Genomic DNA, 13,109 nt, shown 5'->3' with positions numbered 1-13,109 from the left:
AATGCCCATAGACAACTGTAAAAACAAAATCACAAAAATAAAAAAACCTCTAAAGATATCTCACTTTTGGACAAGCTAAAATTCCTAATGGTCAGCATGTTGCTTTCTTCTGTGGCTGTTTTATAAAATCGTGTTACCTTTTGTTAATACTCCAGCCATGGCTATGCCCTCTTCTTACTCCTAGACCTAGAAAACTGACAGGGTATCCTTTGCACACTGACTATCTTCGACACTCACAGATGGCTGCTTGGTAACATCAAGCTAGTTTCCTCACCTTGCTCAAGATACCCAAGAAGGGGGAGTTAGGAATAACTAGATATGATTGGTATACTTTCACCCCCAATTTTTAAAAAAGTGCTTTATAATTGACAATGTCCTGCTTATCTGGGAACTGGAACCAGATGCTACAAAATCTTTTTTGAAGCAATATTTGAGTATATCAGCATTCTGAAAGTATATGGACATTACTAAATCTGCCTGTGGGTAGTAGTAGCCAACATGAAAGACTTTGTTAGATGCCTCTCTGAAATTCACATAAACTATACCTATCTGTCAGACTACACCTAACAATCTCAGTAGCTGTGGTAAATGTAATTTCCATTTATTTATGGAGACAGAGGGATGACTATAAATAAAATGTAAATCTGCAGATTAAGGGGGGAAACATGATAACCCAGCCCCTCATTCATTTACAGGTACTGAAATTGCCTGCCTTCTCCCCGCCCCACTTTCTTTTTAAAATTGCCTCATTGGAATATACTGTATTTTAATTTTTTTCATCTTAAAAACAATGTGTTGAGGATTGTGGGAAGATAGTGACTGGACTGACAGGCAGAACTAAATGCTCTTACAAAAATAACAGAGGAAGAACCAAAAGCTGTCCAGGGGAACCATTTTGGGGGTCAGCAGATGAGGACAGTGCTGCACAACTCCCAGGTGGGCAAGGAGGGAGAGATGAAGAAGCCAAAAGACAAAGGTGAGTTATAAGGCACCGTGGCCGCGGGAAGGGCTCCCCTGCCCTCACCCCCAAGATAATTCAGCTGGGATAAAACCCCTTTCTCACTGTAGCTGACTGAGAGGGGAACAGACATCTTCCTCCCTGTTGGCTGTTTCAAGGGAAAAGGGAGGAGAGGTCAGGGTGATTTTCTTTAGGTAATTCAGCCAGGAGAGCATGATTTGAATCTCCAATCTGAAGATTCAACACAGAAACACAGACTGAAACACCGCAACGGAAAGGTGTGTTACTACCGCCATCTGCTGGCCTGTCTGGAAACTGCAGGGACAAAAACTGCTCTGCTTTCTGTATCCAACACCTGGAAGAAAATCTGTGCCCCATAATGAGTCCCTGGCCCGATTTTGAAAACTTAAGCTGAAAAGACTAAGACTAAGACTAAGCTGAAAAGACTAAAGACTAAGAATAAGTTGAACCAAATATCAAAGAGGAGCTGCAGAAAAGAAAAAAAAAGTATGCGAGAGAGAGACATTAGCCATCAGAGTAAATACACCACCATATTCAGATGCCTACGTATCAGCAAAAAATTACAAGCCATACTAGGAAACAGGAAGAGAAGGCTCAGACAGAAGAACAAACCAAATATCCTAAAGAGATAAAGGGTTTAATACAATTAAATCAATGATAATCACACAACTCTCCTAACCCACTTCAAAGAATTTAAAGAAAATATGACTAAAGAAATAAAGGATATTAAGAAGACACTGGGGGAGCATAAAGAACCATTTGAAAGCCTGCAAAGAAAAGTAACAGACTGTATGGGAATGAAAGACACAATGGATGAGATTAAAAATATGTTAGAGACACATAAGAGCAGATTTGAATTGCTTGAAGACAAAATTAGTGATTTTGAGGACAGAACACCTGAACTGGAAAAGACAGGAGAACAGAAAGAGAAGAGAATGGGGAAAATGGAACAGAACCTCAAGGAATTGAATGACAATGCAAAACGCACAAACATTCGCATTATGTGTGTCTCAGAAGGAGAAAAGAATGGAAAGGGGGCAGAAAGAATATTTGAGAAAATAATGACTGAGAACTTCCCAATCCTTATGAAGAACATAAATATCAATATCCAAAAAAGACAACACACCCCAAACAAAATAGACCTACCACAAGACACCTACTATGCAGAATGACAAATATCAGATATAAAGAGAAGATTGTGAAAGCAGCAAGAGAAAAAAAAAGCATCACATACAAGGGAAACTCAGTAAGATTAAGTGCAGACCTCTCATCAGAAACCATGGAGGAAATAAGAAAGTGGTATGATGCTTTTAAGGTACTGAAAAAGAAATACTGCCAACCAAGAATTCTGCATCTGGCAAAGTTGTCCTTCAAAACTGAGGGGGAGTTTAAATTCTTCACATACAAACAAAAGCTGATAGACTATGTTAACCAAAAGACCAGCTTTGCAAGAGATACTAAAGGGGGTGCTGCAGCCTGGGAGGAAAAAAAAGGGTGAGAGATTTAGAGAAGAGTTTATCAAAACCTGATGAAGGAAAATGCATAGTGTGAATTATTTGAATCTGTCTTTTTTTATTATCACTTAAAGTTTTAGGCACAGGGACATTTATTCTGGAAAAACAGTGCAAAACTCCTGTTTATAAGATAAGTCTTTCAGATGAAACATATAAATCTAAATGGTAGCATTATTGTGTAGTTTTTGGACTATGCTTTGATAAGTTATGGTTTATACTTAAATATTAGAATTTTGAGCATGTTTTTGATGTATAAATTTAATTTAATCCAACTATATGGATGGATACATTTTAAAGACACAACTTGAAAAGCAAATTCTTGAATAGCAAATAATTTGGTCAGTGTTACTAAAATGTTGATTCATTGACTTTTTTCTTATGGTAAAGGAAATAAGTGATTGCCTTCTTTCCTAGAAATATACTGTTGTTACCATTCACTCTGTTTTCCTTCTGTAGAGTAAGTTTGTTACAAGGCTTAAATGTTTTTAATATTCATTTTGATTCAAAGTTGTGGTTTTTTTATATGTGGAATCTTTGAAACTTCAGCCAAAAATGCATGTAAATGTGAACATTCTGAAGTTTCTCTAATTGTCACTTGTCCTTAAGTTTTTGGCTTTAAAAAGTTATAACAATGGTAATTGCCTCCTTCAGTATTTGTTAGATATGTGAAGTACTGATAAATGTCACAATGATGGTTTTGTTTTTTAGATTATCACTGTAGGTAGGTTAGTCCTTACACAAGTGAGTAATTTTTTTAAATGTGCATTTTTTTAAATGAGCAGATTTAACAGATACATCAAAATAAAGTGTATTGCTACATTAAAAAAAATAGGGGATGATGTAAGAGAGGGAGGAGGGACTTCCTCATAATTTCAATGTAACTTTTCTATAATCTAAAACTTCTTTTAAAATAAAGTTTATTATATTAAAAAACAATTTATTAAAGTATGTCATTCCTACACAAACATAAACAAATTTATAGTAAAAGTTGTGAACTTATAAAACAAACATGCATAACATCCTACAGAACTCTTATACATTACCCCACCACAAACACCTTGCATTATTGGGAAAATATTTGTAACAAATTATGAAAGAGGATCATCTAAGTATTACTACTTATTAGATACTATAGTCCGTATCTTACATTTGGTGTGTTTTTCCCCCAACCCACCCTATTACATTTTTTGTTCATAAACTACAGTTATCTAAGGTGTACAATCAGTGGCATTTGGTATAATCACCAAGACGTACATTCATCACGTCAATCAATACTAGAGCATTTTTATTTCTTAAAAAAAAAAAAACAACTATCATACCCATATGTTAGTGCTGCTAATTAGAAATTCTATGATGTGCTCATGTGTTTTCACCATTTCTATTTCATTTCCAAACAACTTTTTATCAGTTCTGCACAGTTTAAACCTCACCTTTCTATTCTCTAACCACATTATTTTCTCTGGTAACATATTCTAGCTATAACACCATGAGCTTGTCCATTATATTTATCCATAATAGCGAAGTCATACAGTGTTTGTCCTTTTGTGCCTGGCTTGCTTCACTCAACCTAATGTCCTCCATGTTCATCTCATTTTCATATCCTTTATGGCATTATTTCTCCTTACAGATGAATAATATTCCATCATGTGTATATACCATAGTTTGTTTATCCATTCATTATTTGATGGACACCTTATGGTAATCGTGAATAATGTCGCTATGAACATCAGTGTGCAGATGTCTGTTCACATCACTGCTTTCAGTTCTTCTGGGTATATACCTAGTAGCAATATTGCCAGGCCACATGGTAGATCTCTGTCTAACTTCCTTAGGAACCACCAAAAAGACTTGCACAGTGGCTGTACCATTCTACATTCACACCAGCAGTGAATAAGTGTTCCTATCTCTCCACATCCTCTCTAACACTTGCAGTTTTCCAACTTTTTGAAAGTAACTATTCTAATAGGTGTGAAATGGTATATCTTTTTGCTTTGATCTGCAATTCCCTAATAGCCAGTGATGCTGAGCATTTTTTCATGTGTTTTTTCTCTATTTGCATTTCTTTAGAAAAATGTCTATTCAGATCCTTTGCCCATTTTTAATTGGGTCATTTGTCTTTTTATTGTTGAGTTGTAGCATCTCCTTATATATCACAGATATTAGACCCTTGTTAGATGTGTGATTTCCAAATATTTTCTTCCGTTGAGTAGCTTGTCTTTTTTACCTTATTGACAAAGTCCTTTGAGGTGCAGAAGTGTTTCATTTTGAGAAGATCCCATTTATCTATCTAATTTATCTATTTAGCTCTTTTGTTGCTAGTGCTTTGGGTGTAGGTTTAAGAGACCCCCGCCATTCACAAGTTTTTGTAGATGTTTCCTTACATTATCTTCTGGGAGTTTTATGGTGCTGGCTTTTATGTTCAGGTCTTTGATCCATTCAGAGTTGATTCTTGTATTGGGAGTGAGATAGAGATCCTCTTTCATTCTTTCGATTATGGGTGTTCAGTTCTCCCAGCACCATTTATGGAAGAGTCTGTTCTGTCTCAGAAAAGTGGACTTGGTAGGCTTATTGAAAATCAGTTGACCATAAAAGTGAGGTTTTTTGGGGTTTTGTTTTGTTTTGTTTTGCCTATTCTGTACCACTTTCCCTTCCAAATAAATTTGGTAATTGAGTTTCTATTTCTGTAAAGTAGGCTATTGGAATTTTGATTGGTAATGCATTGAATCTATAAATTAGTTTTGGTAGAATTGACTTCAATTCTATGAACATGGGATGCCTGTCCATTTGTTTAGATCTTCTTTGATTTCTTTTAGCAATGATTTGTAGTTTTCTGAATACAGATCATTTACATGCCTGGTTAAGTTAATTCCTACATATTTGAGTCTTTTTGTTGCTATTGTAAATGGAATTTTTTTTCTTGATTTCCTCCTCAGCTTGCTCATTACTAGTGTATAGAAATGCTACTGATTTTTGCATGTTGATCTTGTGCCCCCCACTCAGCTGAATTCATTTTTTATCTTCAATAGCTTTGTTGTAGATATTTTGGGATTTTAAAAATATAAGATCATCATCTGCAAATAGTGAGAGTTTCACTTCCTCTTTTCCAATCTGGATGCCCTTTATTTCTTTTTCTTGCCTAATTGCTCTACCTACAACTTCTAGCACAATGTTGAATAACAGTGGTGACAGTGGGTATCTTTGTCTTGTTCCTTATCTTAGAGGGAAAGCAGTCAACCTCTCCCCATTGAGTACAATGTTGGCTGTGCAATTTTCATATATGCTCTTTATTATGTTGAGGAACCTTCCTTCTATACATATCTTTTGAAGCATTTTTTATCAAGAAAGGATGCTAGATTTTGTCAAATGCATTTTCTGCATCAATCAAGATGATCATGGTTTTTTCCCCCTTAGATTTGTTAATGTGGTGTATTTATGTTAATTGATTTTCTTATGATGAAACAGCCTTGCAAACCAGGAAGAAAACCCTCTTGATCATGATGTAAAATTGTTTTTATATGCTATTGGATTTGATATCCAAGTATTTTGCTGAGAATTTTTGCATCTATGTTCATTTGAGAGATTGGTCTGTAATTTTTTTTTATAGTATCTTTATTTGGCTTTGCTATTAGAGTGATGTTGGCTTCATAAAATATGTTGGGTAGTTTTCCCTCCTTTTCAATTTTTTGGAAGAGTTTAAACAGGATTAGTTTTAAATTCTTCTAAAAATGTTTGGTAGAATTCACCTGTGGGAAGCTGATGTGGCTCAACTGATAGAGTATCTGCCTACTACATAAAAGGTCCAGGGTTTGAACCCAGGGCCCCCTGGCCCATGTGGTGAGCTGGCCCATGCCCAGTGCTGCCGTGTGCAAGGAGTGCCATGCCACACAGGGGTGAGCCCCACGTGCAAGGAGTGTGCCCCACAAGGAGAGCCACCCACACGAAAAAAGTGCAGCCTGCCCAGGAGTGGCGCCACACACACGGAGAACTGATGCAGCAAGATGATGCAACAAAAAAGAGACATAGATTCCTACTGCCACCAAGAATGCAAGCGAACACAGAACACACAGCGAATGGACTCAAGAGAGCAGACAACGGGGGAGGGGAGGTGTGAAGGGGGAGAGAAGAGAAATAAATAAAATAAATCTTCAAAAAAAAATTCACCTGTGAAAAACATCTGGTCCTAAACTTTTATTTGTTGGTAGATTTTTGATCATTGATTCAATCTCTTTCTTGTGATTGGTTTGTTAATTCCCTGTATTTCTTATAGCGTCAATGTAGGCTGATTTCACATTTCTAGGCATTTGTCCATTTCATCTAGATAGTCTAATTCATTGATATACCATTTCTCATAATATCCTCTTGGGATCAATTTTATTTCTGTGGGGTCAGTCATAATGTCCCCGCCCCTTTCATTCCTGATTTTATTTATTTGCATCTTCTCTCTTTTTTCTTTGTCAGTCTTGATAAGGGTTTGTTGATTTATCGATTTTCTCAAAGAACCAGCTCTTGGTTTTATTGATTTTTCTCTATTACTTTTTACTCCCCTCAATTTCATTTATTTCTGCTCTAATTTTTGTTATGTCTTTCTTCCTGCTTGCTTTGAGATTGGTTTGCTTTGGGACTGGTTTGCTTTGGGATTGGTTTGCTGTTCTTTTTCTAGTTTCTCCAATTGTTTAATAATTAATAATTCTTTGATTTTTGCTCTTTCTTCTTTTTTAATATAGGCATTTAGGGCTATAAATTTCCCTCTCAGCACTGCCTTCACTATATCCCATAAGTTTTATATTATGTATTCTCATTTTCCTTCGTCTTGAGAGATCTACTAATTTCGCTTGCCACTTCTTTGACCCACTGATTGCCTCTTTTATTATTCTTTTTCATGCACTTTTCTGGTCTGGTCAGCAGATGGTGCTCATGGGCAGACCTCTCAGCTCAGACCTCAGGTGCTGGGGGAAAAGCATTCAGGGTAACTAACTCCTCAGATGGGTGGGAGGTACAGAAGCAATGTCCTCTGGACTGGCCAAGGCTCACAGACTTTCTCAAAGGCTGTCCTCCACCCTTGCCTGGACACATCCTCCTTCCCTCTGCCTCTTCAGCAACCATCCAGGGGCAGTACAGGGCTGTTTGAAAAGGCAAATTATCTTTAGCTCCCTGCCAGGTCTCAGGGCAAACTATGTGTGGCCCCACCTGCCTGGAAGTGTACGACCCCTCCAGTGCAGTAGACCCAGGTTACTGGCCAAAATCTGAATTTGCTGTAGGCTGTATCCCTCCCTCTGCCCTTTCTTGGGGAAGAGGATCCCGTCCTCAGCCACTGCAGTCCCTAACCGCCGCAGTTGTTAGACTGCTATTTTCCCTGTAGGTCAGGGGAAGGGCACCCACTGCTGCTTTTACAGCTCTACTCACGGGATTTTTCAGCCAGTTGAGACTCCTTTCCTTCGCCCCTCTCTCCTCTCAGTGGTGTCTTGCCGTCCCCTGGTGTCCTGAGCCCCAGAGCAGCTGTCCAGTCTCTGCCTATCCTCTAGCTATTTTTTTCTGGGAGAGAAGTAATCCTCTGCATTCTAATCCTCCATCTGCCTGGAAGCTCCTACACTGGATCCTTCAAACCCTGGAGAAATTCATCTGGTCTCAAACCCTGAGTAAAAAGCTCTAGTACCTCCAGAGCCTTCAAGGGTCATTGCAAACAATGTCAAGCTAAATTATGGGGTTTTTTTTACACTCCAGAAAATTACAGAGGTTCATTCGTAGCTCAGAGGGCATTGGTCTTAGAGAATCTTGGTGATACCTTGGGGTGTTTGATTTATAGTAGTATCAGAATTCTGAGGTCCTTCTTGAGTGAATTGGGACATGACAATGAACTATTTTTCCAGGGAACCTGCATGAGTTAGAATGTTTTTCAACAAAAATCCTGGCTGAAACTGGCTTAAACAATAAATACATTATTAATCAAACTGAATCAAATTCCCAGAGGTAGGCAGGTTTCAGGGTTAGTGGATTTCAGTGGTAGAGAAATGGGATTACCATAATTTACTTAGATTATTCGTCTGGGGTTGAATGAATGTTGGTGAAGCAACAACAGTATCCATTAGTGTTTTTTGAATCTTGAATGCAGAATAGAAATCCTAGTTCAAAAACATAAATTAGGGCACTGTATTTTGTAGGCTGTTCAATAGCAGTAGAAAGAAGCTGGAGCTAATGAATAAACTCATGAACGGAGTATTGATTTTATTAATTTGTGCTATTCCTACCTCTCATCATGAATATTCAAGAGTTAGCTACATATAATATGGAAAACAATATTTTTCTTTATTCCTTAATTATTGAAATAATCAGAGAGGTAATTTGACAATTCAATTTATCAAGTATACTAAAGTTCATAATGTATGATGAAAAAGAAACTATTAGATGGATTACTGAAAATGCAACATCGATTTTACCACAGAATGATTTTAATGTTTTTTAGATATCGGATTTGTCTGGATTGGGAGTACTGAGGACTTAAGGAAAAATTAGGAAATGTTAACTTCTATTTCAATTCCTATTGCTCTTTCAAAGAAAAGAAGGTTGAAAAACAGAATTTTGTTTCTAGGGTAAAATGAGTATATGACTTCTGTTGACTTTTAAGAATAAAATTTACCTCCAATTTAAGTAACTCTCATTCAAGTCACATATTTTCTGCCTAGTCTCCTTACCTTTGCATAGCATATAAATCTCTAAGAAATAGACAGGGAGAGTACATTTGCATGCAAATGTTGATACAAGTCCCAAATTTAGCTTCCATTGCAGGAAGCTATCTCAGGAGCTGACAAAACATATCTGAATAATGGAATCTTGGGGTTAGAAAGACCAATGCAATCTAATGCTTGCATTGCATTCTATAAATAATTGCAAGTTAATTTTTATTTTGCAAATTAATGGTTTAACACAAATATTTCAATAAAACTTTGAGACTCACTCAGCTTCCTAGGTATTAATTTATCTGACTCTCCCTTTAACACTTGGCAGTTCATTAAATTGTTCAACAGATTTTACACGTGCCAGCTGGACACTGCTGTGGGCATGGGCCTGGAGCCAGAGCAGTGGACGGGGTGGGCACAGTCCTTTCCCTGGGGAGATCACATGCTTTTGAAGAGACATGGAAAACTGAACAATTAATGAACAAAATAATTTCAAGTAGTGATAAGACAACGGGTTAGGATAATACAATAGAGAGTGTATAGGAGTGCAACTTAAGCTGGTCAGTGAGAGCCTTTGAGGCAGTGTCTTTAAACTGAGATAGAAATGGTATAAGGGAGGAGGCGAAGTGTACAAAAATCTTTTTTCTCTCCAAGATGAGTTATATGTGCAAAAGAACTTGGCAGCATTGGCACAATGCCATATTCACCTTTGCTTTTTCACCCTCAAAAACTTAATTGACAAACTGCCTCATATATTTAAAAAATACTTCTAATCATAGATGTTAGTTTGTCATGCAAAATATGGACAAACTTATCACCTGCTTGAAGATACTATAGCCTTCTGTCTGGACTGGGAGTACTGAGGACTTAAGGAAAAATTAGGAAATGTTAACTTCTATTTGAATTCCTATAACCTCATCAAATGTTCATTGTGCAAATGTGAGTATCTCTGACTGCTTTTCTGCTGTTTGATTTTGTTTTAGTTTGTCAAAGATTGCCAATGCAAAAATACCAGAAATGTTTTGGCTTTTACCATGGGGATTTATTAGGGTAAATTCTTACAGCTCCAAGGCTGCAAAAAACGTCCAAATCAAGGCATCATCAGAGGTGCTTTCTCACCACATGTTGGCTACTGGTCAGATGCTGGGCTCCTGCTATGTGGCAAAGCAAACTGGAAACTATTCGTCTGGGTCTCTGCCTTCACCTCCAGGCCACTTTCTCCTCAAGCTCAGCTGTGGGAGGTCAAGCATATGACATGGCTCATCTCATCAGTTTTGGGCTGCTCTATGGGCCTACCCTCTCAGGGACCTCTCTCCATGCCTCTGTGCACCACCAATTCCAGCCTCTGGCCTCTTTCTCAGCCTCTCAGGGCTTTGCTAATCCTCTCTCTCAGCTACAGCTAATTCTGGAGTCTTCTTTCACATGGCAGGGTTAAAATGGCAACTTTCTCTTTGTGTTTCTGCATTTAGTTCTCAGTTTATATAAGACCATACCAGGAGGGCAGAGAACTAACCTGGGTCATGCCTCACTGATGGAGTCGATCAAAAGCCCTAAAGCAATCTAATCAAAAGGTCCCTTAACTGAATTTAATACAATCAAAGGGCTCCACACCCACAGGAATGGATTAAATTTAAGAACATGACCTTTTCTGGGATTCACAAAAAACTTCAAACTGTCACAAACAGTTGGGATACAAGTATTATTCAATAGCTATTTAACAGTAACAAAGAAGTGGACAATAGCTGATATTTCATGGGCCTCATATGCATCTTTCTTAAATGCTTTCATTGGTTTCCACTGAAACTGTGAAATGGTAGAGATAATGAAAAACAGAAGTACAAGGTGCTGTTGTCCAAAATATGCTATTTGGTAATCTTTTATAAAAATGTACGTACCAGGATACATTCCTGCCTCAAAATCTTTCTCTAATACTATTTTTAAAATAAAACTTTTAACATTTTCAGGATTTGCATGATTTTTGTAAAATGTTTGTAATGGACCAAAAAAGAAATGGCTGGAATTGAACACAATGTTTTTGGTTTTGTTTTTTTGTTTTTTTTTTTAATATTTTCTCAAAAGATGAGACAAAAGCTCTTCTAAGAGGATTCTGTTTTCTGAACACATTATTTAATTTCTGCAGTTACAAGATCCTGAAGGGAAGTAAAAGTCAACATAAGAAAAAGAGGAAATGCCACACGATCTTTCATATTGGGAAAAATTAATAAATGAAGGAAAAATTAATGAGGGTGAGTAATACATGAAAAGAACTTCAAAAGAAAGTGATTTAATAATCAAAAGGCCTCTTGATGATCCCCTTAAATATTTTTGGGTGAAAGTGCTATGAAAGTCAATTATGAAGGATGGAGTCCCATCCTATGCTGCAAAAAGCAATACTTGATTTATTCTTTATTTGTTCTATGACTTGACGCTTAGCTGAAATTATAACCTAAATTTTATTTAATATATGCTAAAGTTTTTATATTTTTTGATTTCATGTTTTAAGAATATTTCCCAATTAATCCTTTTCTTACCACTCTGTTTATGAAATGCTTGTATCTGTTTGAACTTGAAAAGAGAGCTTTTTCCAGTACTAATTATTTTTGATTACTTAAAATCTCTACTCCTTACAAGGAACTGCACGGTTTGACCAGGTTCTCCTTTGGATCTTCAGCCTTGATCTTTTCTTAAACATTAGAAAATAACTAGTATATTTATCACATAATAAGGGGTTGAGTGAAAAGTCACCTTACCTGTTTGCTAATAATTCATATTTAAATTCTTCCATTGTCACCTCTCCCCCAACCCTAGCAGTAATTAAGAAGCACTTCTATGCAAAAGTTGTCATTTGCTATACTGATAAATCTAAATGCAGCCACTGATTCTACCCTTTCCTTTTGGTCTCCCAGTCTTCTCCTACTGGTGTCATGGGCTGGCCCTCATGTCAAACCCAGGAAAGAGAGGAAGTTGTACGACTCTTATAAAGCATCATATTGTATTTTTAGTACAAATGTCTCTGTTGTACAACTTTATATGGATGATGAGAAATCCAATTCCTCCAAGTATAGTTAATTTCTTTACTGTCCTTTGTTTTTTTTTCTAATTTAACAAACACGTCAGGTCGTGTGCCAAGCACTTTTTATACTTTATTATTTTTTTTTAAAGATTTATTTTATTTATTTCTCTCCCCTTCCCCCCCATTGTCTGCTCTCGTGTCCATTCGCTGTGTTTTCTTCAGCGTCTGCTTGCATTCTCAGTGGCACTGGAAACTGCATCTCTTTTTTGTTACATCATCTTGCTGCATCAGCTCTCTATGTGTGGCGCCACTCTTGGGCAGGTTGTGCTTTTTTTTAAAAAAAAAAAAGGCATCTCTCCTTAGAGGGTGCACTCCTTGCATGTGGCGCACCCTTATGCAGGGGCACCCCTGTGTGGCATGGCACTCCTTGCGCATGGCAGCGGTGCTTGTGGACCAGCTCACCACATGGGTCAGGAGGCCCTGGGTTTGAACCCTGGACCCTCCATATGGTAGGCAGACACTCTATCAGTTGAACCACGTCTACTTCCCTTCATATACTTTAATGAACTCATTTAATCCTTGGATTTGCCCTCTGAGATAAATACTGTCATTATCAACTCCACTTTTTAGATGTAGAACCTGAGGCACAGAGAAGTTAAGTAATTGGCAGAGTTGGGATTTGAACCCAGGTAGTTTCTGGATCCAGTCTGTGCTTCACTCCTATGCTTCACTGCCTCCCCTTCTACTATACTGTCTTGGTTTAAGATAGTCTTCTGTAACTAGATGGTGCAGTTCTGAGTTGGGCCCCCTGCTCTGTATAACACTCTGGCATTCATCAGTCAGGCTGAAAAGAAATTTCAGATGCCACAATATTTATCACGATGGAGAGTCTGGTTGAACTGTAGCTTTTCTAACTCATTGGGGAACTG

At 37.4% G+C, this 13,109-nt stretch overlaps 1 long non-coding RNA gene across 1 annotated transcript in view; it reads left to right on the top strand.

The window, feature by feature from the left end:
* Positions 1-11,413, top strand: part of LOC105746402 (uncharacterized) — an 89,126-nt gene extending 77,713 nt beyond the window's left edge. The window contains exon 4 of the long non-coding RNA XR_001118791.4: positions 11,308-11,413. This is a non-coding gene — a long non-coding RNA (uncharacterized lncRNA). The remainder of the gene's footprint in view (positions 1-11,307) is intronic.
* The last annotated feature ends 1,696 nt before the right edge of the window (positions 11,414-13,109 follow it).

The sequence above is a fragment of the Dasypus novemcinctus genome, chromosome 8, assembly GCF_030445035.2.
Source record: "Dasypus novemcinctus isolate mDasNov1 chromosome 8, mDasNov1.1.hap2, whole genome shotgun sequence".
NCBI lineage: Eukaryota > Metazoa > Chordata > Mammalia > Cingulata > Dasypodidae > Dasypus > Dasypus novemcinctus.
Note: the sequence above shows the minus strand (reverse complement) of the source record. Positions and strands in the feature narration are given on the sequence as shown.